We start from the raw sequence: 15,641 nt of genomic DNA on the forward strand, positions 1-15,641 counted from the left end.
GGCTTGCCCGAACAACGCCTCGAGCATTTACGAAGGTTTGTCCTTTCCCGCGGTCCATGCGCAAGCTCGTAAACTCTCTCCAGTAGCGCCTGGATGAATTTTATTTTATGCAGCGAGTAGTTTGTACATGACTGAAAAAAAAAAAACAGCCAATGAATGTAACCAATGGTATAAAAAAATACATCATTGCGTTACAAATAAAGAAGCACAAGTGTCATTTTTAATTTTTTTTTTTTTAAAAAAAAAGTTCAAAATAATGTGAATTTAAAAATATTCTTGTAAATATTCAAAACATAAATATAAATTATATATTGAGAAGAGAAAATTTAATTTATATTTAAATTGTATAATAAATATAAATATAAATTGTTTTTTAAAAAAATAAATTCATATAAATTATATTTAAATTTGTAGGCGTAAAAATTTTAGGCATATTTTACTTTTTCATATGAAAATTGTTAAATGAATAAATATCAAATTAAATATAATTCAAATTCCCTTTAAAATAAAATTTAAATTTATTTTTTATCTACTGGAAAATTATTTGTCTATTAAAAATTTAAAAAATTAAATTTAAAAAATTTTGGAAATTAAAAAAAAATTATCAATTCAATGTAAACGAAATAATTAAATTTAAATTTAAAAAAATAAGGAAATTAATTATTAGTAATTATTGATAATCATTAATTACTAAACAACTTGTAATTTATATTTTTTATTATTTAAAAAAAATTAATAAAAAAAAATCCTGCAACGAGTGAAATTAAAAGTTGCGCTTTGGCCTTTGCTATATTTTCAATAATTTTTAAAAACGTTTTAAAATGTTTTAAATAAATTATTTAAAAACCAAAATTACATATTACATCACATACATAATTCATAAATACAGTTCAGTGATTTTTATTCGTTAACACATCACTTATTTCTTATTATCCAAAAAAAAAAAAAAATATATATATATTTATACTTTTTTATCAAAAATATTGTCTGAAAAAATTTTTTTTCTTTACTCTAGAAATGTATAAAGTTTAAAACTATAATATACATTCAATTTCTTGTTATTATTCATCCTTTTTTTATTTTTTTGAACTTGTTTTTGTATGTGTGTGTGTATGTATGTTCACCAAAAGTTTGTCCGATAAATGAAAAACTAAACTTTTTGTTCGAAGCATGTTTTTCTGAATATTTTTTTGATTTTTTTTTTTTTTTTCATGCTTCAAAAGAGTCGTAAAACGTTGATGGAAAATTTTTCCTTTAGCTCTATTTACGAGGTTACGTTAAAAAGATTGTAAAAAAAAAAGAAAATTTACAGTTAATTATTTTAGTTGTTTTTATTGTTTGAAATTTTATTATCCTTTTTTTTTTTTCCTCGAAATATTTTAAGTTGTAAATTTATAAATTGTCATGTTGTTATTTATTAATTTAATATTTATTTTTTTTCATTTAATCTTGTTGTAGAAACGTAAGGTGGTAGTTTAGTCTTGTGGGTACTTTTGTTGTGAGTTAAGTACCAAGGGACACAATTGCGGCTAGAGTGACCAAGCGTAAAGCGCTTAATTACTCCATCCCAAAGCATCAACATATATATTCAACGACAAAGAGTAAAACCATCAGTTTTGTCTGAGCGGTTAATTGTTGTTAATTTAAAGGTGAAAACAGTAAATACAACAATTTTATTTTTTTATTTTAACTATATGCTTTTATGTAGAAAAAAAATGCAAAAAAAAAAAAGACAAAAATTGTAATTAAAAATATGAAAAAATAAATTATTTTGTCTAATTTTTAAAAAATGTTTTAAATGAGTAATATGGAGAATAAAAAAAAAAAGCTTGGAATATGATGATTTTACTCTTGGGAGTGGCATACTCTCATGCCCAATTGGAAACTTTTGAAAAGTCTTTGACGGTTCTCTTAATTACTAAGTTTTAGACTCCAATTTAGACCCTTTTAAATTAACGCCATTCTTTAAAAAACTTTTAAAACAATTTATTAATATGGTTTTTCAACATTTTACCATGAAAATATATATATAGATAAGGAGAGTGTCTATTTATATATTCCAGTAAATTCAAAAGTCCAAATTCCAACATAATTAAATTGTCGTATTTAATTAATCATGTCAAATATATTAATTATGATTTTCAAATTTAAATGACAATAAATTTATCGTTCTATAAGAAAGACGACGAATTAATTTAACTATCTTAGTATTTTTATTTTTTTATTCATTCCTCAATTTAAAGAAAAAAAAAAAAAATTAATTATTAATTTTTTAATGAAAAAATTTCAAAATTGTTAATTAGTTTTTTGATTTATTTAGTTTTATAATTATAGATATTTTTAATGACTCGAGTTGAAGCTTATAAATAGTTTTTAGTAATTATAAAAAAAAAAATTACATTTATAATGAAACAAGCTTTTTTTTTTATCTAAAAAAATATAATTTAAAAAGAAAATAATTTTTTTTTTTAATAAATAAATTATTGTAGTTAATAAATTGGTTATATTGTTAAAATAATTTTAATTTTTCTCTTTCAAATTACTGTTAAAGTCTGACTAAAACTCGAGTTGTTCTACTTGCTCCAACAAAAATTGAAAGTAATTTTAATTTAATAAACAATCCTAACAGTATAAAACTAATTTTTAAAAAATATTATTCAATTTATAAGTTTATTTTATTACTCGTAATATTTAAAATAAAAAATTGTTTATATTGTTTGATTTTAAAAATAAAAAATGATGCAATTCCAGATGTTGAATAAAAACTATCAGATATATGTGAATTTTCAATCGTACGTAGAATTTTAAAAACTTTCAAGAAGAAAAAATACGATGGAAAAAGTTTAACCATTTGAAATCACAAATATCCATGACCATCTGGGATCTGACCATTCATTTGGTTGTCTTTTTAAAATAATAGAAGTGATTTAAATCGAAATGAGGCCAAATACATTAATTTTACTTACAAATACAAACAATATAAATAAACTTAAAAAATATAATAATATTTTCTTGATTTATAACGTCAATTATAAATAACATTTCTAATTTTAAATATTATTTATACTCATATATAAAATCCTCATGAGTCTATTAATTATTCTATATATTTCCAGTTGAATTCTTAATTATTTGACTTGAATGTTTCATTTACCAAAATAACTCATATTGCAATAGAAATAATATTAAAAAATAAAAGCCTTCTTCTTTATTAAGCAACATTCTATTTTCTAATTTTACTAAAATCATTACCATCTCTCTTGAGGGAGAGAGCATACAATTTTACTGGAATTTTCACCCTCGTGCAATGTGTATATGTGTCGTTTTACTTAAACACAAGACGATTTATGTTTTTAATTTTCAAGACTGTTAACGACAACCAAGAGACCGCACGTAATTACTTTCAAGACAATTTTAAAATGCGTAACAAAGTATCATCTTGAATTAAAAATAAAAAAATTAATTTCGATTGAAATTATAATTTTTAAATTGATGATTTTTTATTTGATAAATTAATACGACATTGATAAATTTATTACAAGTTTAAATTGAATAAATAAATAATAAAAACATATTGCTTACAAGATCCGAGTAAGTAAAAAATTTGTTTCTGTATAATATTATTGATATGATGAGGGTGAACACACATAAGTATCGATTTCATATTTGTGTCGTATTGCAGTAAAAAAAAAAAAGCATAAAAACCGATAAGAAAAATACACGATGCTTCAGAGAGATTTGTTTCGTGTGGATTTTGTTGTTCTTGAGGGTTTAGTTAAATAAAAGAAAAAAAAAAAAATACATAGAACCAACAGTTATTTTATAACCTACTTTGAATCAGAAAATAAATTTATCCTTCAAAGAAGCAAGTAAAAAGAAAATGAATTTATAAATAAATCTATAAAATATATTAAATATTTATTTTTCATTATTAATAAATATAATTAAAATATCTTGAATGAAAAATGTACAAAAAATAAAAAATAAAAGAATTTTTTAAATTAAAAAATATATTTATTATATTATAAAAATAATTTAAATTTTATTTTTAAAATATTTTAATTATATCTCTGTATTTATATTTTAATTTAAAAATTTTATTATTTTATTGTAACAATTTAATTATATTTTTTAAATATTTATTTATACTTTGAATATTATTTTATTTAAAAATTTTATTTGATTTTTTTAATCAGTGTATAAATTGTCAACAAATTTAGTTAAAATTTAATAATACATATTTTATTTGCAGCTCAAATTGTAAATGTCAACATGTGAAATATTTGATGAGTCTATCAAAACATTCATGACAGCATATTTTGATAACAACAACAACATAAAAGGATCATGAATAATTGCCACACTAACTGATTATTATTACGTCCATCAGAATATTTTGTTAACAATTTACATGTATATTTGTTAAGCCAAATTTGCAATTATAAATGTGTCGATATTGTTTCACAATAAATTCATTATGATAATTGCTTGATTAAATTACTAAAATTATATCAATGATAAATTTATTACTTCCTAGCTGTTTGTTCATTTTTTTTGGCTTGATAATTATTGTAAAAAAAATAGGTGTTCATTGTCGATGATATGATAAATAAAATAATCATAAAAAATTATTAATAGTGTTAATGGGAATTTATATTATATTCGTCGACTTGAATTAACAGTAACGATTTTGTAACAGCCTCGAACAAAGCACAAGTGGAACATCTACACGTTTATAACAGTGCAATTTTATATACAGTTACATTTAAAATAAAACACGATAAAGCTATTCACAATTTTCCAGCAGGACAATGCCAACAGTCAACCAGCCAAGACTCATTGTGTCATTTAATATAAACCTCGACTATGCATATTTTCACGTACCTTTATATTTCATACCTTCTTTTTGTCTTTTTTTTTTTAGCTACAATTGAAGTGTAACTGAAACACTTGCTGTTCTTTTTTATTCTTTATATATTGTATAATTATTTTTTATTTTATTTTATTTGTCACACGTATATTGGTAAATTTATTATGAATAAAAAAATTCTTACCTTGAATGATGTAGACAGGATCAAATATGTTTAGCAGCCAATTTATATTTTTCATTTGCACACTTTTTGTAAATACACTGGAAAATATTTTTAATTGTTTGGAGTAATTTGTTTATTTTTAATTTGCACTTGGGATTGATGAAATTGATATTTATAACAGTCATTTTTAACACAACATGGCCGACAATTACAATCATTTTTAATTTTTTTTTTTCGCGAAGGAGGGCGCAATAAAGTGAGAAAAAAAAAAAAAAAGACACTGCACATCGTTGTAAAAATAATAATTAATAATCACTTGTTTATTTAATTAATCGATGTGAAATTTAAGAGGATTATTGCACACACAATATTATTAGTAATATATTTATTACGCATTTATAAACACCGAATCATATTAAGCTCCAAATTCATGCAAACACGTGTTTTTTTTTTTTTTTTCACATACTCCGAGGTCGATTTACACGAAAAATAAACTGAATTTATTAATTACACAAACAAAAACGAATTCCTGGCTATAAAAAGTACAAGATTATCATATTTTTATAAATATATTTCAATTATGTATTGTTAATTGGAGGAGACGATTGAACGCAGCCGATGTGTCCATGTCCGGCCACACACACAAAATAAGTTTTACTCTTTTTTTTTTTTTTCTCTTGTGGACGAACGAGGCGGCTGAAGAGTCAAGGGAGAAAAAAAAAAAACAAAACGCAAACACAACGTAAATTTCAAAATGGGAAATAAAATAATAATAATAATAATAATAATAATAATTTTAAATAAACATAAAATATTTGATCAATAATAATAGCAACTTTTTATTTATTTTTAAATATTTATTGTCAACTAAATATTATACCTAAATAAATTGAATTATTTAAACAATAAAAAAGTATTATTATTTATTTATAAAAAATATATTCATTTATCTATTATTTTTATTTATAATTTTATCTATAATAAAAAATAAATAAATAAATAATTTTATCAATAATTTGTTAATATTTATTTATAATTATTGTTTTATTTTTTTATTTATTTTCTCTTTGTCTTTATGTTCTCACTCACTCTGGTCACTCTGGTTTTGTTTTACCCCTTCAGCCGCCCGCTCATACACTAGAGAAAAAAAAAAAAAAAAAGTAAAATTTATTTTGTGTGTGTGGCCGGACATGGACACATCGGCTCCGTTTAATCGTCTCCTTCAATTAACAATAATTGAAATATATTTATAAAAATATGATAATCTTGTAGTTTTCATAGCCAGGAATTCGTTTTTGTTTGTGGAATTAATAAATTCAGTGTATTTTTCGTGTAAATCGACCTCGGAGTATGTGAGAAAAAAAAAAAAAACACGTGTTTGCATTAATTTGGAGCTTAATATGATTCGGTGTTTATAAATGCGTAATAAATATATTATTAATAATATTGTGTGTGCAATAATCCTCTTAAATTTCACATCGATTAATTAAACAAACAAGTGATTATTAATTATTATTTTTACAACAGTACGATGTGCAGTGTCTTTTTTTTTTTTTTTTCTCACTTTATTGCGCCCTTCTCCGCGAAAAAAAAAAAAAAATGAATGTAATTGCCGGCCATGTTGTTACAGTTTCAAATTATATTGTTGATTAATTTTTTTTTATTGTTCAAGTGTGTCGTGAATCGAAATTATAAGTTAACTTATAATTTGTGTGAGAAAATAATGACACAACCCAATAAATTTTGCTGCTTGAATTCACTTGGATCTATAAGGTAAGAATTTTTTTTTATAAATTTATTTATTATTATTTTAATTATCTTGCAATTACCTAAACTTTTATTTTTGACATAAAATTAAATTATTCATAATCGATTTTAATTTATCAAAAAACCTTCTCCAGGTATTTCAATAAAATACTGTACGGTATTTTCTCCTCAAAGCTTTAATAATTTTTTAAATAAAAAAACGACAATTGTTTATTTATTTTTAAAATTATTTATATTCAAAATAATTAATCAGCAGTGAATATTCCATTAAATATCCATAATTCTGTCGAAATTTTTTACCTAAAAATAATTATCATCATGATTATTTTCGTGTCAATATGTACACTTGTATTTAATTTAATTATTCGGTGATACATAAATCCATCATGAATAGACTCTAAAAAAAGATAAAAATAGATATCTAAAATAAAAATTGACTAAACAAACATATTATTTTTTTCGTGATAAAAAATTCATGAATAACATCTTGTTTAACTTTGAAATAAAACATTTATTTTTTATATATCATTGGACAAAATAATTAACAAAAAAATCCATTAATTTATTTAATAACCTATTTAGAATTCAATAATTTTCTATTACTGATTGAATCCATTCAGCATACATCCATACTTTTGTATAAACAAATGTATTTTTTTTATTTTCTAAAATCAAAGAAATAATACCCTCAGTTTTATCAACACCATGATTTTGATTAATTAGTCCAGCTCCACCATCTCCCTGTAATAAAAAACTTGAATATTCATTTAGCTGAAAAATATATATGGCTAAATTTTTTACCTGTTCAATAATCGCATTTTTATTAGTCACTGTTGCACAATTTTGTGAACTGATCAAGCCAAAATTATAATTTTTAAAATAATTAAAACAAGTTTCTTGACTCTCTACCTTGGATTCAACTACTTGTAAAAATCTTTTATCTTGATTACGTACAATATCATGGCTATCACCCCAACCAGTTGATAAATAAAAACCCGATCGTCTGTATGTCATTGCAATATTAACATTTCTACGTTTATCATCAAAAATCAATGAAGTTGCCAATTTTAAAATACTAAAATAAAAATATAAATTAAAAATAGATAATTATAATTTTAATATTTATAATTAATTGTTTATTTTTTAAATACCATATATCGTTGATCCAGTGTAATTGTTCATCATAGTTTGGATGACATATTACATGAGTAACTTCAGTTAGATGATCAGATATAAAACTATCAAATTGATCATCTGTGCCACTTAAAATTTTAATATTTCCTGCAAATATATTATTTTCAAATGATACACAACTGGCAGATGTCAATATATGTATTTCTGTTATAATAGTTCCACCACAAATATGACCCTCATGCCAACGCAATGACACTTGACTCGGAAAATGATCAATTTGAGTCGTCAAACCACCAATTATTTTACTCAATTTTTTTCCATTTAAAACTGTCAATTTAATTTATAATTTTATAATTAATTTAATTATACTAAAAAATTTTATTTTAATTATTATTTTACTTACGGGAAATGTTAAAAAATATCATCAGTAAAATTAGCTGTTTCATCGTTGTAATATTACGTCTTGTTGTCAACTGAAATTTTATTTCAAATCAAGTCTCAGTTTAAAAAAAAAAAATCATCATGTAAATATAATTTTATTGTGTGATTAATAATTTTAAATAATTGTTTACATTATAACTTATCTTTTGCTCTATCACATTTCGCAATATAGTTTTTTTTTTTTTTTTTAAACACGAAATCAAAAGCTAATTAAATATTTAAAAATTTGAATTTTTATAGTAATAGCTTTGAAATTTAATAATAATTTGAATGATTAAAATCGGATGAAGATAATGATATTTGATGTCAAAAAAAAATATGTATATCAATTTAAATTTGTCGCATACAAATATACAATGAGTTTAAAAAGTAACATCATATTGAGTATTAAAGTTTTTGAGCTGGCAATAATGAGGATACGTGATATGGATATTTCTTGTCTTTGATATTCTCCATACACGCATCATTCTGATATCAATGTTATATTGTTATATACAGTGATAAGTCAGAATATAAAGCAGTGTTCATCCAGCTCGTTGCACATCAATTCTCTTCACTGTGTATAGTTTATAATATGTATGGTAACTACCAGAGGGTATTCATGTGAAATTTAAATAAATCACTGCTCAAGTTTTTCCGCCCTTTAATATACTTTGTATCTTTATTATTATTTTTTTTTATTTAAAATAAGATTATTATTCAAGGAAAAAGTACTCTTCTTGAATAGACAAAAAATTGATAATAATTTTTTATTTAAACTATTTTTTTTTTTATTTAAATTTAGTTAAAAAAATGAAATAAATTTATTTTTATTTTTTAATTAAAATCTATTTTTTCGGAATTTTTTTTTGAGAAAACGCTTCGTTAGATATTTTTGAAATTTATTAAGCGAATAGAAAAGGATTTCATCTATTTTCAAAAAAAATTTCATCGTGATCCAAGTATTATTTATTGTTGAAAAAAATAAAATTCATTTTTGAATTTATTAATAATATTGAACTCGTTATTTGCACAAAATATAAAATAATTAAATTGATAATATTTTTTTTGTCATTTAAATTTGATAAATAAAGTAATAAAGTATAAATATTTTTATTTAAAAGAAATACAGTTGAAACAACAAACTTGCAAGTTTATAACCGCAGGAGAAAAAAAAAATCCAAGCAAAAAGTTTATAAGGCACGTAGTGAAAATATGAATTATCTTTCAAGGAAATTAAAATGTTGAAAAAAAAAAAAAATGGCAGAGAGAAAAAAGATGGTATATAAAATATACGTTGTCAGTTGCTGGTTGCTTATTTATTCCATTAGCACTTTGACTTGTTTTAAATAATTATTTCATTTTTATAAATTATTTTTGGTCTTCTCTCTTGAATTTAAACTTTTTCTTGAGTTTGTTTTTTGCATAGATTTACCATAAAAATAAATAAAAACATTCGTCATGAATAAATAAATAAAAATCAGTATAAATATTAAATAAACAAATAAAAAAAAAAAACCATAAATAATATTTAATTAAATATTATTCATTTTATAAAATTAATTATTCTTTTTTTATTTCTTCCTGAATATTTTTTTATTTATTCATTAAACTTGTTGTTGTTGTCTTTGAGATGAATAATTATTTATTTTATGATTTATTTTTTATATATTTTATAAAAAAAAAATTAAATAAAATAAATAAGGGATGAACAAGATCACCTGACAAGATTTTCTGGTGTCACTTGATCGCCAAGGCTTATTTTATTTCACCAATAAAATCCATTGAAATAAAAAAAAAAAATTAAAGATATTTATTAGCTTGACATATTATGTAACACTTCAATGACACATTTATTTTGTAATAAATTTTTTTATTAATATTATCCATTACTTTCGAGTGACCTTGATGAAAAATAAAAAATAAAAAATTTATAAGGTCAAAATCAAATTTATAAAATCAATTTTCATCAGGGTCAAGTTCAACAAAACATTTTCATTTTGATACACATATAAAATTAATTTCCCATAATATACTCGATTTTTATTTTCAATCAGTCATAATTTTTTCAAGAGAGAAAGTTGATATAAAAAATAAATAAAGTCTCTATGGTATACATAGAAAAAAAAATAATAAAAATAAAAAAAAGATAGTATTAGAAAAAATGGAAGGGAGTTAACATGATCGTTCAGCTCGTTTGTCCTCATATAATAAAAAGTCCAGCAAAATGAGTGAATGTCTTTAATAAACAAGACGTCAGTTTATCGTTGAACCTCCATACGGCTTCACACACATTCCACAAATAAATATTATCCCGACAATAAAAATAAAGCAACAAAAAAACACGTGTTAGTGTCTAAAAAAAAAAAAAAAGTATACATTAATGGTAAATTATATTTTTAAAAACGACCCTATTATAATTTAATTTATAAATGAAAATTAATTGAATTAATTGAAAGAAAAAAATAAAATAAATTATTTGTATATTATTTTAAATTAAATAGTCAAATTTAATTTGATGATAAAATTCAAGTTTTGAAGTTTAATGAAGTTTCAAATTGAATAAGAGGTTATTGAGGATAAAGAGGGGTGGGAGGGTTAAAAGGTGAGATAAAGTTGTATGTTAGTATAGTTTATGCACTCGCGCTCATTCCATTAATCGAGAGGAAGTAATTTGTTTGACCGGGTATAACGTCACGTTGAGTCTGATTGGTAGTTGGCAATTGATCGATCTCAACTCAAGTTCAATATTGAAAGGACGGGCTGGAACAACAAGGCTGGGGTAGTTGGAAGAAAAAAAAATAAAAGCGTCAATAAATTTACAGGAAATTAAAACGAGACGACAAATATTATCAATACAATAAAATACAAAAATAAATACGTTTTGTTGTACTTGAAACACTATATAAATTTGATGATAAATTAAACATTTAAATTTCATCAAATTATATTTTTTTAAATTAAATATATCGATTGTAATTTTCATACATTTTATTTTTTACAAATGTATTTTATTTACTATTGATTTATTTAAATAACAAAAATAAATATATACATATAATAATAACAAAATAAATATATAGATATAGTTTTGTGACTTTTGGAATACATTGTGCATAGACAGTGTTGGAATAACAAAATTGTAGAAACTGATTAGCATAAAGAAACTTGAAGGTGGAAAAACTTATAAGATACGGAAGTGAAGACACAACAAAATAATAATAATAATAAAATAAATGTAATAATAAAATAAGATAAAAGAAAAGTAAAAATAGCAAAGAAAAAAAAAAATGAGAAAAATTGGAAGAGTAAAAAAGAGTGACGTATAAAAATAAAAAATAAAAAAGTAACCAGAGACCAGTAGAGTACAGTAGAAATTTTGAGTTAAACTTTATAATAAAAATAAAATAAAATAATAAGGGTTGTAGTGCATCAGGAAATAAGACACACTGAGGTGAGTATGTTATATCGAATGACAAGCCACTATATGCCAGCTAAAAATGTCGGCGATGTTTTTGTTTGTTCAAATTTGTACAGTTGTCCATTGAAAAGACAATGTTGTTTTTATTTTTTATTTTTTATCTATTTTTATTATTTATTTAGAAATATTTTTATGGTATTTATTTTATGCCCGCGAGTTTTTGATAGAAATTTTCGAGTAAACTAAAAGACATATCCAGAGGATTAAAATTTGAAAATAAACCAAGTCCTGAACTCTGATATCTATATTTGCTAAGCCCATTTATATCTCATTTGATAATTTACTTTTTTTTTATTTGTTATTTCTATTTTTGGTTTTTCTCTTTATCCAGTTTCTCGTTTACCCTCATTCGATTGGCCAAACTCGAACACCCAACAGAGCCAAATCCGCAATTGAGTTTGCTCGAACGTTTGCTTGGTAATTTTGTGTGGGCAAGCTCATAATCTAGTTAGTTCACTACGACCATGAGAAATTTATCCATCACGCAATGAGAGAGGCTTATCGTATTTTACCTTGCTATATGATGCTTGTCACTTGATCACATGATTTTCAAACCAATCAAATCAATCAATAATTTTCTATTTATTTTTTTATATAAATATAATTATTTAAAATTAAACACGCAATGTTAAATTATATTTCTGGCTTTTTTTTTTGTAGCTACAATTTTTATTTTCTATTTTTTTAATTTGTTTAAATAAATTGTAAATATATTAAGGTTAAAATTGATAATTAAATAATTTTTCAAATATTTTTTCTATTTTCCAAGCTTTTTAGTAAAATAATATTGACTTGTTGAAATGTTGTATTATGATAATATTACATTATTACAGTGACATAATTTTGAATAATTAAAATAATTGAAATACTTGTTAAAATTACAAACTGATGAACTAATTGCATTTGATAGCCATTGGCAAATTTGTTGTATGTATATTGACAAATATCTATACAAATTGATGGTTAAATATATATGTCACAAATGTGCCAGTATGTGTACTGGAATTGTGAGTTGGTGTACCATCTCTCCTAGTTTGAATTCGATAATGCAATACCTGCACATTATTATCAATGTTAGCTGTTGCAATACGAGACACACAATATCCTTGTTCTCATGAGAATGTTCTATGTATCTTGTCTTTGTTCAAGCTGTGGCTTTTGTTGTACCTTGTAATATCTTTCGTCAAAATTATTCTCTGTAAATCTGTAATTATCATTAACTTCAAATATCATAATTGATCTAATTACAAAAATTGAAATTTCATTTAAAATCGCATCTATCAATCAATAACAATTAACAAATTATTAATTTATATTTTTATCATAAAATAAACACCTTCTTTATCAAATTATTATTTTAAAAAATAAATTATATAAAAAAAAACGAGAGGCAAAGTGTAAAGTCAATAATTTTTACACTTTTATATTTTTAAAATTAATAAAAAATTATATTTTAATTATAAATTAATTTTTTTTATCAAATTTTTTATTGATAAATTATTTCGTTTTATTTTAGTTATATTTCTATTTTTTTTTTTCAATTAATTTTTTCTTTAAAGTGTTTATTTTATCCCACTCTTTTCTAATTTATTTCAAGTTAATTTTTGTCTTTTTCAATTATATTTTGTTTGATACACTATATACTAAACTTTCGCTGTCATTTTAAATTGATTTAGTTACTGATTAAAATTCTCGTTAATTTAAGTAGACAAGAAAAGTGATCCGATTATTATCATCTCGTGTATATCAACACAAAGCCTTTACTTAATAACGTCTCAAGTATATATAAAATAGACAAAATCTTATTTACTTTGCACATCATTTACACCACAATGAAAATATTATTATTAATATATTTTATTTGTTAAAAATAATATATAAATAAACCTCGATGAATTTTTTCGTAAAATTCATGTAATATAATTTATCGATCGACAGTACGATCAAGCTGTCTACCTGACCACGTATCAGGCAAACATAAAGTGCATCAGGTGATTCAGGTAAATTCTACCTGGCGTTGCATTCTCATATACCCCATGTGTATTTACGTGGAAAAAAAAAATATAATTCATGGGGAAAATTAATAGTGTAGTCCAAAAAAAAAAAAATAAAAAAAAATAATTCTATAGAAGATGAAGGTGAAACTTAGCTTCAGGTGAGCAAACAGGTGCATCGGATCAGGATAGCATTCCAACAAGGAGTATCGATTTTTCAAGGTGATCAGTCATCATAACCTTCAAAACAATTTCATCATAAAATTTTTATTATTTTAATTATTTAAATATAAATACTAAATTTTATTATTTTTTTTATTTAATATTCAAATTAAATATTATTATTATTAATAATAAAATTGATGATTTTTTTTTTTTTTTTATGTCTAACATTTCTATGAATATTCAATGACTGTATAATCATCCCGGATATTTATTTGACTTTGGAATAATTTATAAAAAATTTTATATAACTTTTTATGCAATTAAAAAATGTTTTATAAATTTTTTTAAATATTTATTTATTTGTTTGTTGATAAATATATTGCCGATTACCGATTGTCATGGTTTTTTTTTTGTAGCTCTTTTATTTAATGTTTGCCTGATAATACACACCTGTTCGCGCACCTGAATCACTGGGATCATGCGTATGATTGCGCATACATACACGTTTTTCATGTATTTTTTTTCTTTTGAAATTTTAAAATTTAACTTCTCTACACTTCTGCATTCCCAATACAACTCAAAGATTTTTGTTTTAACCCTTCTAAACTATCGGTCTATTCTTTACATGAAAATAATATTTCATTTTTTTTTACTTTCAATTGTTTGAAATTTTGTCTCCATCCAAAAATTGTGGTTCCTTCGAATTTTTTATTTTTTTAAATTTATTTATTTAATTTTTCTCAAGCGTTATATAATTATTGCACGAAAAAAAATATTATAAAATATATATGTACAGTAAATAACAATAATAATAATAAATACATGAGGCAAATATTTGATAATAAAATTTTCTCAAAATTTATATTTCGGCTAATTAAAAATATTTAAATAAATTTTTTTCATGAAATTATTTGTTTAATAAATTTTTGACTGTTTAAAAATGAAAATATATTGTTGAATTAATAATATAAATTAATTAAATTGTAAAAAATTTAAATAGTTTACGAGACATTCGATAGGACCAGTTGAAAATAATGACAAAAATATTCGTGAGTTTCACTGGATTGATAATTTGTATGTCATACAAGTGTGACTTAATTTCAGGTAAATCAGCCGTTTCCGCAGGCCAGGAGAACATCACATCACAGTATGTGTTTGTCAGGTATTATGACGCAGGTAAAATGCGTCACACTATAGAAATATTTTTCTCAAATGCATTTTAACACACTGCTTTAAAACCTGTCGTTGGTATTTTTATTAAATCCAATTTTTCTTCTCGAATAAATTCAACGAACAAAAAAAAAACAATAGAAAAATATTTAAATATATTAATTACCTAATTACAATTTTAATATTGATAAAATTTATATTTTTTTAAATAATAATAATGACAAATATTTATGAAAAATAAAAAAATGGCATGACATCTTTGACAATCTGTTTACCTGATATTTGAAAAATACATCAAGTCCATATGGCTTCATTTTGATATCTCAATTCAAGAAAATATTTTTAAATATATACATGAGGAATTTAATTTAAACATTCATGAATAATTTGACCTTTAAATATACTAGGATTTAATATCCTTACTGTTGTTCATACAATCCTGTTCGTCTACGCTCTGTAAATTCACCTGAAAAGGAA

At 22.6% G+C, this 15,641-nt stretch overlaps 1 protein-coding gene across 1 annotated transcript in view; it reads left to right on the forward strand.

Annotated features, from left to right (window-relative positions):
• The first annotated feature begins 10,685 nt into the window (after positions 1–10,685).
• LOC122850166 (low affinity immunoglobulin epsilon Fc receptor-like) overlaps positions 10,686–15,641 on the forward strand; it is a 36,462-nt gene continuing 31,506 nt past the window's right edge. Inside the window, exon 1 of the mRNA XM_044149238.1 lies at positions 10,686–10,702. The gene's annotated coding sequence lies outside the window, so the exon portion shown is untranslated. The remainder of the gene's footprint in view (positions 10,703–15,641) is intronic.

The sequence above is a fragment of the Aphidius gifuensis genome, linkage group LG2 (assembly GCF_014905175.1).
Source record: "Aphidius gifuensis isolate YNYX2018 linkage group LG2, ASM1490517v1, whole genome shotgun sequence".
In the NCBI taxonomy this organism is placed as follows: Eukaryota; Metazoa; Arthropoda; class Insecta; order Hymenoptera; family Braconidae; genus Aphidius; species Aphidius gifuensis.